We start from the raw sequence: 9,320 nt of genomic DNA, 5'->3' as shown, positions 1-9,320 counted from the left end.
GCATCATAGAAAAGCTTTGTATCATTGTACTTCAAATATCTTTAAAAATAAATGTTTTAAGTACAAAATTAATCACTCAAATACGTGTACTGTAGCGCTAAACTGTGCGTCTTGTTGTAAGATAATCTCTGTGGAAGTGTCGTAGTTATCGTCCTCCTAAAGCTAAGTTCTGTAGAAGTCAATGTACTTACCTCATGATAAACAAAAGTGAAATGCTTTGCATAAAGATATCGTAGTTATTACCTACCTTACTGTGATCAAGAAGGTACTGTGCTGTAACGTAGTGTTGTGCTACGGAAAAGGCTGTCTCCTTGTAGCTATACCACAAAAGTTACTACTGAAACATGTTTTACTTTCCAGTAGAATTCAGAAAAACTGTGCAGATATAAAACAGAAACACCGCAAAAGCAACATTCTAAATTGTCACTCATTAGTAGCGTCGTGATAAAATCGTGTGGCTGTCACATAAACTAACCACTGTGCCATCTGGTATCTCACAGAAAGTACTTTAAATCCAGAATGTATTTTCAAGTAAACCAAAATGTTGTATTAAAATCTCATTAGCAGTACTGGTAAATGTTCTAAGTATGTGAGCCGTATATTCGTTACATAATCGTGCAACTAACAAGGAAGAATGTACAAATAACAACACTGTGTCGTCTGTTCACTATCACAATGCAGTGATAATTTCTGTTGAAATAAGTTCTCTTGGTTCTTGACTGGATCTTTAACTTCAAACATTGTTGCATGTTAACAGATTCTAAGTCTGACAAAGCATACTAGTAATGTAAAGTGAAAAATTTTATCGCAAAGACTAAGTTAAAACGCAGATTATCTCTCAATAATTGGTTTTACACGTGAAATATGGTGTAAACCTCTACTCTTCCCAGTATGCAGAGTTTCAGTTTCAACGCAATTATCATGTGGTATACGTCGGTAAGAAATACTGGAATTTTTCTCAAGGTTAGCGTCTATGTTATTTTTCTCTGAGCCAGCCGGCGCACGTGGCTACCTGCTGTGTGAGTCATTGTCTGTCTCTTTGTTGGCGCGCGTCGTTATTAGGATTAGGAGACTTAACTTCTACAAATTCACCTTGTCGAGAGTGCCCTGCTCTGTTTGAATCCCGCCAGTTCTGATAAAATTCAGGTCTGTCGTTATGATTATATCGTCTGTCGTCATGTCGGTAGATTCCACAATTTCTTTCTTGTTGGTCACGTGGTGGAGAATTTCTCCCTGAATCGTAACTGCGCACTGAACTGTTATGTCTGAAATTATTCTGTCTCCCTTGATAATAATAATTCTGGTTACCATATTGTCTGTTTCTATGATTGTCTCTGTCATATTCATTACTACGGAAATACGAACTTTCTCTCTAACTATTACTCTGCCAGTGGTTGTCATAAGGGTGGTGTCTGCTTTGGTCACGATTTGTGTTGTGAGAATAGCCTCGTCGTGTCCAGTTTATTTCTTTCATCGCAGAATTGCGACGGATGTGACCTGTAATTGTTGTGTTCCTGTTTTCGCGTTCCGCGATTGTCAGTGTCAATTTCCAATTCTTGTAACAGTCCCTGAAAAGCTTCAATGTCGTCTTTGCAACGTTCTGCCAAAATAATATGTCGTAAATGTTCAGGTAATTTGATTAAGCAAATGCGGATGAGTTCTGAGGGGCTGTATGGGTTTGAAAGATACTGATTCTTATGCAACATGTCTTCAAAATATTTTATAACACTGGAAAATTCAGATTTTTCGAAACGTTTCATCATTATGATGCTATGTTTTACTCTGTCTTGTGTGGCTTGAGACCAATATGCTGAGAGGAAGGCATGATAAAATTCTCCTTCACTGTGGCAATCGTGAATGACCGATCGCATTCTTACAGCTGGTTCATTCTCTAAGTAGCCACACATAAATTCTAATCTGTGCTCTAATGACCAGTTGGGAGGAAAACAATGAGAGAATTGATGAAGCCATGCTTGTGGATGAATGTCGTTGTCAGAATTCTTAAATGTTTTGAATTTACGTGTAGTAATGAACAGCTTATAGTCAAAATCATCGTGTCGGCGAGTCGCACATCGCTCATTGTTACTTCGTTTCGGCGGTTCCATCTCAAAATCCAATGCGCCTTGCCAATTTCTTTCATAATTTCCGAAGTGTCCTGTGTTATTATTTTGTTGTTGTTCCGTATTTCTATGTCCCTCTTCCCGTACTGGAGCGCGAGTGTCCTCTGAAATATGTAATTCTTGTATTATTTGTGCCAACTGATTTTGTACTTCCCAGATTTCTCTTTTGTACTGTGTATTAATTTGATTTTGATTTTGTTTGAAATTTCTAATTTGTTCATACTCTTCAGTGTCCGTGAAGGCTACAGGTCTTGTGTCATTCAGATCTACATCTACATCTACATCTACATTTATACTCCGCAAGCCACCCAACGGTGTGTGGCGGAGGGCACTTTACGTGCCACTGTCATTACCTCCCTTTCCTGTTCCAGTCGCGTATGGTTCACGGGAATAACGACTGTCTGAAAGCCTCTGTGCGCGCTCTAATCTCCCTAATTTTACATTCGTGATCTCCTCGGGAGGTATAAGTAGGGGGAAGCAATATATTCGATACCTCATCCAGAAACGCACCCTCTCGAAACCTGGCGAGCAAGCTACACCACGATGCAGAGCGCCTCTCTTGCAGAGTCTGCCACTTGAGTGTATTAAACATCTCCGTAACGCTATCACGGTTACCAAATAACCCTGTGACGAAACACGCCGCTCTTCTTTGGATCTTCTCTATCTCCTCCGTCAACCCGATCTGGTACGGATCCCACACTGATGAGCAATACTCAAGTATAGGTCGAACGAGTGTTTTGTAAGCCACCTCCTTTGTTGATGGACTACATTTTCTAAGGACTCTCCCAATGAATGTCAACCTGGTACCCGCCTTACCAACAATTAATTTTATATGATCATTCCACTTAAAATCGTTCCACACGCATACTCCCAGATATTTTACAGAAGTAACTGCTACCAGTGTTTGTTCCGTTATCATATAATCATACAATAAAGGATCCTTCTTTCTATGTATTCGCAATACATTACATTTGTCTATGTTAAGGGACAGTTGCCACTCCCTGCACCAAGTGCCTGTCCGCTGCAGATCTTCCTGCATTTCGCTACAATTCTCCAACGCTGCAACTTCTCTGTATACTACAGCATCATCCGCGAAAAGCCGCATGGAACTTCCGACACTATCTACTAGGTCATTTATATATATTGTGAAAAGCAATGCTCCCATAACACTCTCCTGTGGCACGCCAGAGGTTACTTTAACGTCTGTAGACGTCTCTCCATTGATAACAACATGCTGTGTTCTGTTTGCTCTTCAATTCAGCCACACAGCTGGTCTGATATTCCGTAGGCTCTTACTTTGTTTATCAGGCGACAGTGCGGAACTGTATCGAACGCCTTCCGGAAGTCAAGAAAAATAGCATCTACCTGGGCGCCGGTATCTAATATTTTCTGGGTCTCGTGAACAAATAAAGAGAGTTGGGTTTCACACGATCGCTGTTTACGGAATCCATGTTGATTCCTACAGAGTAGATTCTGGGTTTCCAAAAACGACATGATACTCGAGCAAAAAATATGTTCTAAAATTCTACAACAGATCGACGTCAGAGATATAGGTCTATAGTTTTGCGCATCTGCTCGACGACCCTTCTTGAAGACTGGGACTACCTGTGCTCTTTTCCAATCATTTGGAACCCTCCGTTCCTCTAGAGACTTGCGGTACACGGCTGTTAGAAGGGGGCAAGTTCTTTCGCGTACTCTGTGTAGAATCGAAATGGTATCCCGTCAGGTCCAGTGGACTTTCCTCTGTTGAGTGATTCCAGTTGCTTTTCTATTCCTTGGACACTTATTTCGATGTCAGCCATTTTTTCGTTTGTGCGAGGATTTAGAGAAGGAACTGCAGTGCGGTCTTCCTCTGTGAAACAGCTTTGGAAAAAGGTGTTTAGTATTTCAGCTTTACGCGTGTCATCCTCTGTTTCAATGCCATCATCATCCCGGAGTGTCTGGATATGCTGTTTCGAGCCACTTACTGATTTAACGTAAGACCAGAACTTCCTAGGATTTTCTGTCAAGTCGGTACATAGAATTTTACTTTCGAATTCACTGAACGCTTCACGCATAGCCCTCCTTACGCTAACTTTGACATCGTTTAGCTTCTGTTTGTCTGAGAGGTTTTGGCTGCGTTTAAACTTGGAGTGAAGCTCTCTTTGCTTTCGCAGTAGTTTCCTAACTTTGTTGTTGTACCACGGTGGGTTTTTCCCGTCCCTCACAGTTTTACTCGGCACGTACCTGTCTAAAACGCATTTTACGATTGCCTTGAACGTTTTCCATAAACACTCAACATTGTCAGTGTCGGAACAGAAATTTTCGTTTTGATCTGTTAGGTAGTCTGAAATCTGCCTTCTATTACTCTTGCTAAACAGATAAACCTTCCTCCCTTTTTTTGTATTCCTATTAACTTCCATATTCAGGGATGCTGAAACGGCCTTATGATCACTGATTCCCTGTTCTGCACATACAGAGTCGAAAAGTTCGGGTCTGTTTGTTATCAGTAGGTCCAAGATGTTATCTCCACGAGTCGGTTCTCTGTTTAATTGCTTGAGGTAATTTTCGGATAGTGCACTCAGTATAATGTCACTCGATGCTCTGTCCCTACCACCCGTCCTAAACATCTGAGTGTCCCAGTCTATATCTGGTAAATTCAAATCTCCACCTAAGACTATAACATGCTGAGAAAATTTATGTGAAATGTATTCCAAATTTTCTCTCAGTTGTTCTGCCACTAATGCTGCTGATCATCATCTACCTTTGTGGATAAGTTAGTGAACTGATCTGAAAGTTCGGCTACTTTATCCGATAGTGAAATTATTTCCTCTGTGTGTTTTTCTGAACCAAGTTTCAGAGTGTCCATTTGTGTTGAAATCGTATCTACTGTGTCCTTTAAGTTGTCCTGAGTTTTTGCAAGTTGCGTAACCGAATTGGTAGATGCAATTGAGTCAATTTTAGTGTGCAAGGTCTCATGATTTTCGTGAACAATAGTTTGCAGTTCTTTTATGGCTGCTTCGTGATTCTGTAATGCATTTTCATGACGCGAAAAAATAGGTTGGAAATGCTCACAAATTTGTGTTTTTACGTCATTACAGACTTTTTGACATTTCGATTCAATGTTATGTAACTCAGTAGTTAAATCTACACGTGTTTGTTCAATTGTGGTGTCTAACTTTTGAAGCTTTTGCTGTGCTTGTCTCTGATTTTGTTCCATTGTGTCTAACTGTTGCTGTGTTGGTCTCTGGTGTTGTTCCATTGTGTCTAACTTTTGAAGATTTTGTTGCATTGTGTCTAACTTTTGAAGATTTTGTTCATTGTGTCTAACTTTTGAAGATTTTGTCCCATTTGTTTCTGATTTTGTTCAAGCGTTGCGTCTAACTTTTGTAGCCTTTGTCCCATTTGTTGCATTAACTGTAATAACAATGCACTGGTGTCTGAAACATGTTCCTCAGTGCTTTTCGGCAGTGAAGTTGCACCGGCAACATTCACATTTTGACAAGCAGAAAATGTGTCTTGACTTATTTGAGAAAACGGTGAGGACCCAAAACCTGAATCTGCAGTATTTGCAAGATTGTGTCCTGTCATTCCCGATTCCTGAGGCGGGCTGTTGCCGACCGATCGATCGATAATGCTTCCCTGTTCACTAATTGTTTCACTGTCTACACCATTGTTTGCCGCCCGCTCCATTTCCCTATGCACAATTACCAAATTACTATGTTGAACATTAATTAATTCATTACACAGTGGCGCTAACACACTGCTTGCGTCTTCACTGTCATTTCTAAGTTTACTTTGGAGCCTAGTATTACGTTTCTCACAAGCCATTATTGTCACAATATTTCACACGACAACACAGAAAAGCACAATTTGAAGAGCAAAAATAAGAAAACACATTAACATAACACTGAAAATAATATCTAATTAATTGCAAGCGCAGCTACGAAATACTTGGTGCAAATTTACATGCGTGCCACAACTGTTTTACTGTACAACAATGAAAGACTTCAACTACAAAGGAGATTCTCTCTACAATTACGCGCTAGGAATAAACAAAAGCTACTCCAATTACACAAACTACAAGAAAAAATCAGAAGATTCCAGTGAGGTATCCTCGGCTAAGGGTCGAATTATGTAACGTCCCCTTTGAAAAATTATACATGACTGTGCTAAAACTGACACACAATTTTTTTTTTTAGCGCAACGCAATCTGACTTTCAGAAATCCCTACAAAAGAACGGCCCTGACTAACATTAAACTATACCTCTCACAAATCACTTACCTCACAAAAATCTTCGTTACTCGAACTACTGCAATACAGCGAGGGCCACTACTGCCAGCTAAATAAAAGATTCAAACCACGGAAGGCACTAACTACTGATAGGGATAGTTAGCAAATGAAAGACTTTAATAGAGAACAAACAATGTATTTACCTTAATATATATATACATATATATATATATATATATATATATATATATATATATATATATATATATATAGAGCAGTTCATGACATCCAGTCTTACAAATTTCAAAACTCTGCCATTTCTCTCCCCACATCCACCAAGGCTGGCGGCTCACCTCCAACTGCGCAACGCTACGCGCTGTTCACAGCCAACTGCCCAACACTACAATGGCCAACAACAATGCAAACCAGCCACAGACTGCACACAGCACAGCCAGTGATTTTCATACAGAGCGCTACGACCTAAACTGCCTACTTACAATTTAAGCATTGATTTTTCCCGTGATCTTCGAGAGTGCAACGTCAGAAAGTACACTAATGGCCATTAAAATTGCTACACCACGAAGATGTGTTACAGACGCGAAATTTAACCGACAGGAAGAAGATGCTGTGATATACAGATGATTTGCTTTTCAGAGCATTCACACAAGGTTGGTCCCGGTGGCGACACTTACAACGTGCTGACATGAGGAAAGTTTCCGATCGATTTCTCATACACAAACAGCAGTTGACCGGCGTTACCTGGTGAAACGTTGTTGTGATGCCTCGTGTAAGGAGGAGAAATGCGTACCATCACGTTTCCGACTTTGATAAAGGTCGGATTGTAGCCTATCGCGATTGCGGTTTATCGTGTCGCGACATTGCTGCTCGCGTTGGTCGAGATCCAATGACTGTTAGCAGAATATGGAATCGGTGGGTTCAGGAGGGTAATACGGAACGCCGTGCTGGATCCCAACGGCCTCGTATCATTAGCAGTCGAGATGACAGGCACCTTATCCGCATGGCTGTAACGGATCGTGCAGCCACGTCTCGATCCCCGAGTCAACAGATGGGGACGTTTGCAAGACAACAACTATCTGCACGAACAGTTCGACGACGTTTGCAGCGGCATGGACTATCAGCTCGGAGAACATGGATGCGATTACCTTTGACGCTGCATCACAGACAGGAGCGCCTGCGATGGTGTACACAACGACGAACCTGGGTGTACCAATGGCAAAACGTCATTTTTTCGGATGAATCCAGGTTCTGGTTACAGCACCATGATGGTCGCATCCGCGTTTGGTGGCATCGCGGTGAACGCACATTGGAAGCGTGTATTCGTCATCGCCATACTGGCGTATCACCCGTCGTGATGGTATGGGGTGCCATTGGTTACACGTCTCAGTCACCTCGTGTTCGCATTGACGCCACTTTGAACAATGGACGTTACATTTCAGATGTGTTACGGCCCGTGGCTCTACCCTTCATTCGATCCCTGCGAAACCCTACATTTCAGCAGGATAATGCACGACCGCATGTTGCAGGTCCTGTACGGGCCTTTCTGGATACAGAAAATATTCGACTGCTGCCCTGGCCAGCACATTCTCCAGATCTCCCACCAATTGAAAACGTCTGGTAAATGGTGGCCGAGCAACTGCCTTGTCACAATACGCCAGTCACTACTCTTGATGAACTGTGGTATCGTGTTGAAGTTGCATGGGCAGCTGTACCTGTACACGCCATCCAAGCTCTGTTTGACTCAATGCCCAGGAGTATCAAGGTGGTTGTTCTGGGTACTGATTTCTCAGGATCTATGCACCCAAATTGCGTGAAAAAGTAATCACATTTCGGTTATAGTATAATATATTTGTCCAATGAATACCCGTTTATCATCTGCATTTCTTCTTGGTGTAGCAATTTTAATGGCCAGTGGTGTCGGTTGAAGGTGGTTCGATCAACCCTCTGCCAGGCACTGAAGTGTGAATTGCAGAGTAATGTTGCAGTGAAACTGAGAATTTCAGCTGTCTTTTCTTTTCAGTTTAAAAAGCAGAATTCATTACGCCTGATAACTGGCACGGAGTGTTACGCAGTGCAATGAGTGCCCGATTGTTCAGCCGATGGATAGCGCTGAGAAGTTCCATTAGATTGGAGCAACTAGCAAAATTAAATAATTTCTGAAGGTACAAGCTCTGGCGCCTTACCACGAACCGGCATTGAATACAATACCATTCAAGAATTCTCTTAATGATAAAAGGATTAACATTCAAATTTGTAATTCTAATGAATACAAGTAATTACGCAATTTTAGTCTCACAACAAGATTAATATTTATTCCGTCTCTTCATTAAGGGACGCGTCTCACTATATCTACCGACAATACCAAAGTCCTTCCGTTTTTGATCGGAATTTCGGATCAATAGCGAAGAGAACTGTCCGCCACCAGCGTACTAGGCCGTCACATCTGACACAATACGTACTCCGACAGAATCGTAATACGTTCATAAGATGTTGTGCAGCACGGAATGGGAGCAGGGATCGTTAAGTGTTTAAATGTTACTATTACTGTTCAGTGTCTGAAATACTTAGCTGAAAGCCATAATTTGTGTGATTTTATTTTTCATTGTTCCATAAATTGTTTCCGTACGATTGATGCTTTATTTTTTTGAATACTACATTTACGATTTAATAATTACTTCATCTTAAACGGTGTATGTCATTAGCAGTAATAGTCGAAATATTTTTTTTTCTTTATTACGATTTGAATCAGAGTGGAATCAGAGTGGAATTAGCATTTCATTTCTTTCCCTTTTACTGCATACTACGTGCAACAGTGATTACAATGTTTTACTCGACTACGTCTATGCTTGTCAAGGTTAGATTTATCTTTTGCTCTGGACTCAGTTACAAATTTGCTTCATGAATCGTAAGTTCACATTGTAGTTTCAAAACAGTGAATATTGCTATTTTTGGTGCATACACAACTGGCC

This window comes from Schistocerca nitens, chromosome 6, assembly GCF_023898315.1.
Source record: "Schistocerca nitens isolate TAMUIC-IGC-003100 chromosome 6, iqSchNite1.1, whole genome shotgun sequence".
Lineage (NCBI taxonomy): Eukaryota > Metazoa > Arthropoda > Insecta > Orthoptera > Acrididae > Schistocerca > Schistocerca nitens.
Note: the sequence above shows the minus strand (reverse complement) of the source record.